A 12,345-nucleotide genomic window follows, 5' to 3' on the forward strand; every position below is an offset into this window, starting at 1 on the left:
ATATCCAACCAACGTTTAGACACCGTCTTTGGATGAAATCCGATAGTCCTTTCACCTATTGCGCTGAATCTAATTTCTCTTTACCACATTGTACCCCAAACATCAAACGTATGTCGTTGTTCCTTAATGGAAACCTACGTCCCACAATGTGAAACTTCTCATCGCTCGGCTTGTACATTTGAATTAATCGGCACACAGTGGCATCACACTTCTTGAACGATTTCGGATCTAAATTGTGCACACGTATAGTATCAATCATCACCCAAAATAGGGTTTTCCACAATTGTCGAATATGTCCATCATCCAACTCAAACTCAAGCACAGTCTTGATCACCCCTGATATATTGGATCGGTACATTAGCCTTGATTGGTCGACATCGGATTTCTTAACACTACTGCTAGTTACTTTCTTTTTCTTGAATGACAGTTTTGTTTGTCTCTTCGTGGCCAATTTGGTAGACGTTTGGACAGACAATTGTGAGCGTGGTGTTCTGCCACCAACACTACATTTTTTGCTCTACCGCCCCGCGTTACCTACCACATGTGTCACAGCAACATGTCAAACGAAACATGAACAAAATAGGGAAAACACTATATATAACATTATGACAATTGATGAACAATTATTTACTAACTTCCTTTCTACCACACGATGTATCATTAAGAGAAATACAAGCTACAATGAATTTCAACATCACATAACCAATTAACAACACAACGACCATATAGATTCAACATATCACATTGGTACTGCATGTTGTTAAGATGACTACCATTAACATCACAAATTGCAAAACACATTCGTTCTTAAATTTCCACATCATCACTAACCTAATCACACCCAGTAACAAAGGAACTACCATTGCCACATAACAACACACCCAACAGAACTACCACTTCATCTACTAACAACCACGACAAGTTACTTCAAAACAATAAAACAAGCACTTCAGGTGTTTCGACCACTTAGATCTACCTTTTATTTTCTCATATCATAATTCTTGTTTCACTGTTAATTACTTAGTTGTACATGTGTTTCGGCGCGTATCTCCAACAAGTATATATACATATCAAAGTGTGATTTTATCCATTTTAGTTGTTAGTGTACAATTAATTGAACAACATTCCTGCAACATTAACCATAACATTTTTAACTCATTCAAGTGGATGCATTTTGAAATAAGCTATTTGAATCAATTGTTCAACATTGAAATGAGGCTCTTGAGTTTGAAAATAGTGCATATGCTTTACTCTGTATCTACATCGTGTACAAATATATATATGCCCATGACTTTCCTAACGTCAAGACAACTGTTTGCTCATTTTTCAAACACCAGAACAACCTTAGAGCCTCATTTCAATAATAACAGCTTGCTTCGAATGGCTTATTCCAAAGGGCATTTGTTTCAACAAGTAAAATTCTTCTGGTTGATGTTGCACTTATGCCATTCGATCAATCATACACTAACATATAAACTGACAAATTCACACTTTGACATGACTACATATGAACATCAACCTCAATAACATTAACACACATTGGCCCCAACCACATTACAACATACCATAACAGACTCAAACGTATAAAAATTGCCTGGCAGATGATTTTGTTAACATGTATGTTACTAACATCACATCCCAACTACTAAATAACCCATTCACAATCCACATCACCACTAGGTAATATACAACTAAAACAAACAGGGAAATCGTCACCCCCGTTATGACACACTACCAGATACAACACCATAACTACCACTAACATTACAATTATAGCAAACACACCATAACACACACATAAGGCCCCAAACCGCAAACGGATTCCAACCCACCAATTGCCAACAATAGAAATCACAAATGAAATAGGCATTATATGACCATAACCTTTACTGAAATCACAAAACCCACCATACCATTAACGTCCAACAACATTATGACAAAATTTCTAACATTACAAAACTGAAATCAAATAGAAACATACAATATTATGTTAACAAATCAAGCGTGAAAATTTGGCTGAAACCAGAGATTCAAAATCAAGGTTCAATATACCTGACGACATTTGCCACTAAAAAAATCATTAACGTTGACGACTGGATGATGTTTAACCGTTTATACACGTCCTTAACGTCATCCACAAACACATAAAGTTTTAGCAACCACTCTAACTCGCAGACGGAAATGTAATGCCAAAAGAGAGGGTGATGTATTTTTAGGGTCTGGAAGGGGGGAAGTCAATGTTAATTGAGGTTATGACCTAATGAGGACTCAATGTTGCCTATTTCGGATGGAGCACAAACAAAGCCATCATTCTCCCATTAATATTGGGAAACATTGGGAATGCAAAAATTTCTATATACGTATCTTTTGTTCTGATTTGTTAGAAGGGAAACCAAAAACATCTATGGAAAGCTTTTGGGCATAAGTTCCACATTACCAAAACCCATATTTGCCCCTTTTAGCTGCTGCATCACGCGCTAAAACATGGACCAATTTGTCATTAACACTAGAATGGGACTTATTGGTTCACATGATAAAAGTCAGAACCAAATGGATTAAAAGATAGGGATTTGAGATTTATTAGTGCCTCACCCTATAAATTTTATTAAAAAAAAATTATATATAAATATGTTATAGTTGAATTATCACATAATGATTTTGCATGATTTATATTAAATTATAAGATTATAGAATAGATACTCTTAATTAAATTAAAATATTAACTATATAAAATAAATTCAACAACGACTAATCAAGAAAGAATCTCATAACAACATTTAAACTGAAAAAGAAAAAATAAATGAAAGCATCTAAACGATAATTGTGTGAAATGATTAATCATCTGTAATATAATATCAAAACATAGAAGAACTTACTGTTCAGCAATTGAAAAATAACTCAAGCACTAAATCCAAGCTTCAGAGGTTCTTTGAGAGTATCATTATTGTGTACGTTTTTTCTCTTGTGAGTTGTGAATGAAAGAAAGATTTTATATAATCAAAGTATAATCCATATAGAATTTGAAGTTAGATTTCATGTAAAACTCAAATTGGGTTTGTGAAAGAAGTATTTCTCAAATAGAATCCATATAAAATCGATATTGGGTTTGTGGATTATGAAAAATATATGGAAAAGAAATATTTCTCAAATAAAATCCATATAAAATAGTAAAAGTTAGTATAATTTAAATTGGATTTGGATATGTATATAACTCTATATGTGGAAAATACAGGTTGATGTGGATTTTTTTATTTTATTTTTATTTTTAAATAAGGTCTTGAAATGTACCACTTAAAAAAAAAAACGCTACTTATATATAATTTTAGAGAGAGAATAGGGCACATAATTCCATTATCAAAGGGGTGCTCTAGACAATATAATTAGGGCTGGTTTCCTCCGGTTTATGATCGGACTGGAGGGTATTGTTGGGCTTGTGAGGGCCCACCACGGGCCTCATTTTAATAATCCGAACCGTAGAATGTGTAGAACTCGTCGAGTACTACATGCCTATAAAAAATCAAGTTGATCGAATATCGATAGCTATATGATCAAAACAGTTTTGTATAGAAAAAATGAACGGTGGAAAAATAGACGGTTGACAGAAAACTAATTTGATTACATAGCTATCGATATCCGATCAACGTAATTTTTTATAATCATATAGTTCTCGACGAGTTTTACGTATTAACGGTTCGAATTATCTAAACGGGACTTGTGGTGGGCTCTCACAGGCCCAACAGCAACCCCACTGCCATATAATTTGGCTCACTTTTCTTTTGTCTAATCTTTATCAGGTGGTTGTTAAAATGAAAATTATTGCTGTATAAAGTTTTTCACCAATTAATTAGATAAAAAGGGGGAAAAAATTTAAAACAGTAGCAATGAAAGAAAGAGATGGTTGGTTAATTGTCTCTTTTTATGCAACCTCGTGTTGGGAGTGATGTAGACCCCTTTTTAAGACCAATAAAAATATTTCATTGTTATTTTTTGAATAATGATATATAATTAAATTTTTTATGATAATGTGATTTTTTTATAGTCTATGCGTTTTCAATGAAAACACCTCTCTTCATCATTTCACAAATATCACCGCTACCTCATACTTATCATGAATTATGTATAAAAATGATAAATATATCTATATAATAAACCAAAACAATTTTTGAATTTATCCTACACATATTTGTCTTACTAAGACATTTAGACGGTTCAGATCTATTCAAATTATAAGTTAACGGCTGAGAAATATTTTTCAAAAAATATCCTACATGTACATTTTCTATTTTTCCGCTTCTCTTTTTTACTTTTTCCTTTTTGCACGCATCATTCTATGATCCCATGATCTCACATTTCTTTCTCTTTTCTTTTTATTTTTTTATTTTCTCCCATTTTTATTTTTCTCTCTATTTGTTTATTTTTTTTTATTTTCTCCTTTTTGTTCACTTATTTTTATTTATATTATATGGAAAAGTCTGCGATCCCAGAATTAGGCGCAGATTTTACTGTGCGTAGTGGAGATTATATTAATGAATTTTTTAGTCCACAAATTAAATGAATTTGAACAATTAATTATTATTTTTAAATATATTGAATACCTGATAGATTTTATAAATTTAGACCTCATATGAATCTTCAACATCTATATAATAAGGCAAGAGGCTTTTTGAAAATGTCTTAAAATGTATGTGAGATACATTTTGATCCAATGGCTGAGATGAGTTGATTTTAAGCATGAATGGCTGAGATGCATTGTAATATTTTCAACGTCCCGCCCAAAACAATCCTATCTCCTGCACCCTCTCTCTCTCTCTCTCTCTCTCCAACTTCTCAGGTCTCAAGAGCTCTCTCTCTCTTCCTCTCCCTCCTCTCTACTGCCGCTCCGCTTCCACCGTTGCGCCGCCTCCGATCTCCACCGACAGCCACTCTTCATCTCCTCTCCCTCCCAGATCTCAGATCGTCCTCCGCCGTCACCATGTCTTCCCAAAGCAAACGTAGAGAGATGGTGAAACTGATAGGGTTCTCTCTCACTCTCTCTCCTTCGCATTACAACATGCAAACATCTCTTTCTCCTTCACTCTCACTCTCTGTGTGTATGTATTGATTCGGAGGCGAATCGAGTCTCGCCTTGCATCAACTAAATCATTGAATTTTATTGAATTGTTGCCGCTTTGTTGATTTGTGGTTCAAGATCAACTGGATTCGTTCATTTCTAGGTTTGATTTTCATTCTTTGGCATTTAAATTCGCTTCTGTAACTAGAGATTTGAACAATTCTAATAGGCAGAGCCAGAAACAGATGAAGTCTATGCACAGATCACTTTACACTCAGAAGCAGATGTGAGCTTATTACTGTTAAATCCTTTATTTTTATGCCTTGCAATATTGGGAAAATTGGGTTTTTAAAGTAATTTTGCGTGTGTGAATGTTTTATGGTGATGATAATAGCAATCTGAACCTACAAGTCCTGATCCGAGCCCACCTGAGCAACCGAAACAGACTGTTCATTCTTTCTGTAAAATTTTAACTGCATCTGATACTAGCACCCATGGAGGGTTTTCTGTTCTTCGGAAGCATGCCAACGAATGCCTGCCACAATTGGTAATTTCTCTCATTTTCATTTCCCTCTGTTCGGTTAGTTATCTGAGGAAAAGAAAAAACAAAATTGAAATTATGTTGATGTTATAGTTTCAAGAAATTGGAAAGCAGGCCTAATATATGGGAAATTGGTTGTAATTAGTACTGCTACAGTGGGGTTTTGATTACTCACAATTGTTTGGATTAGGTGATTTAGGGAGAAAAGAAAAGTTACTTTTTTATAATCTCTTGGTGATTGTTAATTTTGTCTCTAAAATTCTCATGAAAAGTGGTTTTGATTTCTCCTTAATCACGTAATAAACCTTTTTTTGTTCTCTTTTCTTTTTCTCTCTCTATTTTTCAAACGATTGGGGATGATAACGGTCTCTTCTCTCTTCTTTACCCAGCTAAATTATTCAAACATTTGAGTTGCCATTTCATATCCTTCAGGACATGACCCAGTCAACCCCAACCTAGGATTTGGTTGCCAAAGATCTTCATGGGCATGAGTGGCGATTTAAGCATATATTCAGAGGCAAGTCCCACCCTTCTTGCAATTTGCTTCGTGCCTTTTTGCCATGTTGTCGTTTAATTCAGGTATAGTCTATAGATAACATACTGAGAGGTGAAATCTATATTTCTTTTCCTTTGCATAAATTGATGATATCAGGTCAACCTCGAAGACATTTGCTTACAACAGGCTGGAGTACTTTTGTGACTTCCAAAAGATTAGTTGCAGGGGATGCTTTTGTTTTCCTGAGGTATTCGATACTTGATTTTTAATTGGTTTAGTTATGTGATTGCCAAGGAACTATAAGGTATTTTTATTCTAGGATTGCCAAAAGGTTTACAAAATAATAAGTTGAAATTTGTGCTTAGCTCTGTACTTATTCTATAGTTGATCCTTTAGCGATTGGTTGACATTGTGTCATGCATTTTATATTTGTTTGAAAATTGAGTACGTTGTGATTTCTGAAATGGGTTTGATGGATTTTGATTTCTAATTTGATTTCTATTGGGTTTGATGGGTTTAATTCGCAGAAATTCGAAGTTAAATGGATTTATAATAATTTGATTTCTAATTTCTAATAATTGTTGTAAACGCAGAGAGATGGTGAAACTGTAAGTCTCTAGCTTTAATTTGGTGTAAACTATTTTAATTGTTTTGGTTGGAGTGGTTGTGATTTCTGAAATGGGTTTGATGGGTTTCGATTTCTAATAATTTGGAATGGATTTGATGGGTTTAGTTAAATTTGTATGAAACAATAATATCAGGAGTCAATAACTCAAAACACACCCACCCAAACAATTATTATTATTATTATTATTATTATGAATTAATTTGATTTATGCTGATTTATTATGGAATGCCTGAATAATTATTGCAAAAAGGGAGTTTCACCATCAACTGCAAAAGTTCATTTCAACCAAAAACTTTCAGTTTTAATAACCATTTGATAGGCTAGCTATTAAATTGTGTAATCATCAGGTTAGATGTGGAAATACTAATCATCAATGTAAAAGGTTTACATCTTGAAATAATAGTTATAAACTCTCTAGGTTAGATACATGTAAGACAGGTGTATTTTGCTGTGAAATGGTGGCAAACAAGGCTTGTGTAGGGCTCTGTTTTGTTTAATTTCTGTTTGGTTGGCGAGAATTTCTGTTTAATTTCTATTTGGTTGGCAAAGAAAGGCTTTGTATTCACACTTTTCTTAACCTAAGGATGGTTTGAATCAGTAAAAATTGTGGATCTTGAATAAAAGTTGCATTCATCTTTGCTGGAATTTGGTTTTTAAATTCTTAAAAATCTAATCTGTGTTTTCAAGACACACTTTTGAGCTGTCATTTGTCATATTTAGTAGGGCATTCATGGTTCTTTATTTTTGCCATAGGAAGTTATTGTGAAATGGGAGTTTGGGTAATGTGGTGATGTAATTATGGTAATCTTGCTTGCATTTTAAGTTGTATTATTATTGGAAATGAATTCTGCATGTCATGGGGTTTGGGATGCTTATCGATGTACACATAAAGATTGTTGGAAATGAATTCTTGAATTTCTATGCTCTGAAACACTTTTATCGATGTACACATAAAGATTACCTTTCTTTTTGGGATGCTTGAAACACTTTTGATCATCACATGTATTTCTTTCCCCTGATGATTCATATTTCTCTGATAAATCAGCCAATCTAGATTGTTGATAACTTGGCAGGCACAGACCTTGAAATGTCATAATGTTTCATCAAGAAACACAACATACTGGATGATAATATCATTTTAGGATCTAATTACGAAACACCTGAAAGGATATTTAACTAACATAATTGTTTTTTTTATAGCATTAATATCTATCTATTCTTATAAAAATGTTTTCTTTTTATTGGGACTAGATCATTGAGAACACTAAATGCAATTCTACACTCTTTTTTCATTGTCATTTTCAATGTTCTGTAAGAAGTTTATGAGTGTGATATACTTGATTTTTTCCCATGCAGCAATGCTTGAAGTATCGAAAACCAAGGCTTTTTGTGAGTTCTTTACCTTTGTTTATCTCATCGAACTGTACTTATAAATTGGCACATACTATGTAATTACTTTCACCAAGAACAAGCTTTCTATTTTATGTGTAATTACTTTCACTAAGAACTGTACTATATAAATTGGCAATCAGGTTTGGTTTTTGGTTTAGTAATGAAATTTTATGCTTACATACACTACTTTCTAAATTTCTTTAGTTTATATCAAGTAACGTTTTTGGTGAAACATCATGAATAAGTATTTCCAATTCTAACCTAGAGAGTTTATAACTATTATTTCAAGATGTATTCCTTTTGCATTGATGATTAGTATTTCCACATCTAACCTGATGATTACACAATTTAATAACTAGCCTATCAAATGGTTATTAAAACTGAAAGTTTTTGGTTGAAATGAACTTTTGCAGTTGACGGTGAAACTCCATTTCATCAAATCTAAATCAAATCAGGGGATTTGTAAAAAAATTTCACCAAATATTCAACAGTCATAGTTTTAATGAAATTTCAGAAAGAGTAATTATTGGATATGCGTTTCTTTCATTAAAAATGGTTAAAACAGATCTTTAGGATAGGTTTGGATTTTTTTAGAAAGATTTGATGAAATAAAAGAGAGTAAGGTTTGAGTGTTCCATATTAGATCAAGCTTTTAACCAAGATTTCTCTAAAATGTGATGAAAAAAAGAGACTAGGGTTGGAGATGCTCTTAGTATAGTGATCCTGCTCTTATTTGTATCTCAGTTAACCAAAATTTCTCTAAAATTTGATGAACAAAAGAGACTAGGGTTGGAGATGCTATTAGTATAGAGATTTGTATTTTCACATCTAACCTGATGATTACACAATTTATTTTTCTTTCTACAATCTTTGTTGGAGCTGAGTACGAGAAGATTTGGCAATATCAGGTATTTATCAGGTTACGGCTTCATGAGTTTTGCCTATTATCATTAATTGTTTTGTTTTTGGTTCTTTTGTTGATGAATTTTCAGTGTGTTGAAATTTTAGAATTGTAATGGATGATTTTCAAGAGTATTAGGTGTTCATTACAATTTTTACTTAATCTATTCAGCTACTCCTGGGATACTCTTGGGATGATTGGGATGATTAGGTGTTCATGATTAGGTGTTCATGCTACTTAATAGAATTGTAATACTCTTGGGATTTCAAGAGTATTAGGTGTTCATGATTTTCAATATTATTTTCAACATTACAATTTTGAAAATACTCTTGGGATTAGGTGTTCATCCATCATCCATTACAATTTTTTTTCAACATTCTTTCATCTGTTCATTTGTTTTTTTGGGGTTCTAATTTTTAAGTTGTTGCTTACAACTTTGCCTTTTTGTTATTGTTTTATTGGGCGTTTTTAGATTTTACATTGTGTTCTCTCCTTGTAATATCTGTTCCATAAATGAAAAATTTGTGTTTGGTAATAGTACTTTTATTTTTTGAAAGAGTTAATTACTCAAACCGAATATGTGTTTCCAATGTGGCAGTAATTCAGGTAGTTTGTAGTTTATTTAGAATTCTTGGGGTTTGTTTAGAATTTCATGGGGCATTCTTCAAATTTTGTTTTTTGAAAAGTTGTATTTGTTGAATCGAATTGAAGCAGGATTGTATAATTTTCAGGTTTGTATTTGTGAATGTGCGATTTCTGGGTTTTTGACTGTTTATTCAATGTTTTGAGAGATGTGAGGTCTGTGAGATTTTGTTGGTTTATTATTGAGTCTTTGTTTTTTGGGTTTGAAACTAATCATTGTGAATCTGTGATGTGTTGTGAAGACATACATGTTCAGGTACGATAGTGTTCATGGACAATGGAAGCATCATGATGTCAAGGTCAAGGACTCAAAAACACCTTCTTTTTGGCGAGAAACAAGTCGTTGTTTTCGGAGTCAGGTAATTATGCCCTTCATTCTCTCAATTCCGTTGCAATTTTTTTGAATCAGAGTATATTTAAATGAAAAGTTTTAATTTTTTTTGGTGTATTTTTAGGAACCCTGATGAAATCCCATGGGGCGAAACCAGAGCCGATTTCATTGTGGTGTCTACTGAAGTTTTCACTGATAAGGAAAAGGTTGCTGCCCACTTGAAGGTTTGATTTAATTTCCTATTTGTTTTTTTGTTTTTTTAAATATTTTTTTGTTCTGATGAAATGTTTTTTGATATGTATAATTGGGTTGATTTAGTTGTCTGCATCATTGATCTGTGATCAAAGTTTGAATCGAATATAACACTATTGTCTCTGTCATTGTTGTTGATTTTTATGCATCGGTTAGATTTTATAAATGTGTTGATTTGGTTGTCTGCATTCAAAGATCAGTGATCAAAGTTTGAATTGAATATAACACTATTCTCTATCATTGTTATCGGGCTGATTTAGTTGTCTGCGTACAATGATCATTGAAGTTTGAGCTGAATGTAACACTATCTCTATCATCATTGTTGATTTTTGTACATCTTGCTTAGTCAGGTTGAAGTTTGAGTTTGCTTTGAAATCCTTGACTTGGGCTCATTTCTGTTTATCATCATTTCTGGTTTCATCTTTGGGATTCTTTATAAATCTGCTGATCAACATTTGAGTCTTAGATAATAGTTTTTGAGTCTTTCTCATTACTCAAATTTTAAAATCACTAAATGATTCGCCTAATGATCATTGTTCGAGTTATTTTTGAAAACATGTTCAAGAACCAAACATGCTGTCAAGAACCAAACAACTATTTTTAAAATCACTAAATGATTCCCAGATGATCCTCTTCATAGGTTCAAGAACCAAACATGCTGTAAAAAATTGCTTCAGTTGACCGGAATGACCTTCCGAGTTCCAACTGTGGATGTTTCAGTTGTGGACCTCACTGCGAGGCTTGAGAAGGCAGCTACATACCAGCAAATCAAAGATGCTATCAAGTGAGTATTCAGATTTCCTTCATTCCTTCAAATTCACCTCATTATGCAGTATATTAGATTGGCAAATTGAGATTTGCATAATTGTATCAAATTTCTTTGGCTGCCAACTCTTGATTAGCATGTGACGAGGTCTTTTATTCTTTCTTGGTTAATTATAGGGAGAAATCTGAGGGCAAACTCAAGGGTATTTTGGGGTCCACCGAAGACGATGTGGTCTCCACTGACTTCATAGGGGACATCAGGTAGATTGTTATACTATTTACCATCTTAATACTCTAGCTGATTGTGTTACTTAACAGTTAAATGCAGTGAATTTGAAATATAAAACAAAAAACAGAAAATATGTAGGTCAACTGGGCTTCTATTTTCATTGGAAGAAGATGACAAATTGGCTTATGTTCCTTTCTTAGGTGGAATCTTACTTAAACCTTTATTAGTCAACTGCAAGTGCCATTTCACACCCACTTTTCTTCCTTTATTGCATTTTCTTTTTGTTAATAGTAAAACCAATACAGACCAGTGCAATGTAGGAATGGCAACAAAATATGTAGGTCATCTGCTTTTAATTTTACTAAAGTATTTGCACTTGGGTCTTTTTATAATCCACAATAGGCCAGTGTATTGAGTTTTCCATTTGTACTTGAGTACCGACATTATGTTTTGTTCCTTTCTTGACTTGGGTTCATTTCTTCCAATTACAAAAACTTTAGTTAGGCCTGTTTATGTTTTCATTTATGTCACACTAATTTAAACTTTAGTTAGGAAAATTATCCAGTTTTATGTCACATTTCTGAGTATTTTTCCAAAAATGAAAAACAGATGACAGAAAATGAAAACATTCGAGTATTCATATGTATATATAATCATAAATATTAAAATTATGGCCATTTTTAGAATTTTTCATTGTCTTCGCTTTTCAAAAAAACTAAAAACAGAAACACAACTAAACGACTAGAAAATTATTTGTTCTATGTCACATATCGGGGTCATATACTATCCCAAAAAAATATATAGCAAAGAAGAAAATATATACCTTTTCCCCAGATCTCATGTCGATTTTATCTTTAAATAGTGTTGGGAATAAATTTAAATTTAAATAGTGTTGGGATTAAATTTAAACAGTGTTAGGATTAAATTTAAATTTAAATAGTGTTGGGATTAAATTTAAATAGTGTTGGGAATAAATTTAAATTTAAATAGTGTTGGGATTAAATTTAAATTTAAATAGTGTTGGGATTAAAAAATAAATTTAAATTTAAATAGTGTTGGAATTAAATTTAAATTTAAATAGTGTTGGGGTTAAATTTAAATTTAAATAGTGTTGGGGT

The 12,345-nt window shown here is 32.5% G+C and overlaps 2 long non-coding RNA genes across 2 annotated transcripts; both read left to right on the forward strand.

Moving 5' to 3' along the window:
- Positions 1-5,480: 5,480 nt before the first annotated feature.
- LOC145821138 (uncharacterized) lies at positions 5,481-8,280 on the forward strand. The gene is made up of 3 exons (XR_014363177.1): positions 5,481-5,597; positions 6,024-6,334; positions 8,072-8,280. It is a non-coding gene; the product is annotated as an uncharacterized LOC145821138 (long non-coding RNA).
- Positions 8,281-10,134: 1,854 nt separating this feature from the next.
- LOC145821139 (uncharacterized) lies at positions 10,135-11,157 on the forward strand. Its single transcript, XR_014363178.1, has 2 exons — positions 10,135-10,205; positions 10,874-11,157. It is a non-coding gene; the product is annotated as an uncharacterized LOC145821139 (long non-coding RNA).
- The last annotated feature ends 1,188 nt before the right edge of the window (positions 11,158-12,345 follow it).

This window comes from Camellia sinensis, chromosome 3 (assembly GCF_055761805.1).
Source record: "Camellia sinensis isolate YWXY chromosome 3, ASM5576180v1, whole genome shotgun sequence".
NCBI classification, from domain to species: domain Eukaryota; kingdom Viridiplantae; phylum Streptophyta; class Magnoliopsida; order Ericales; family Theaceae; genus Camellia; species Camellia sinensis.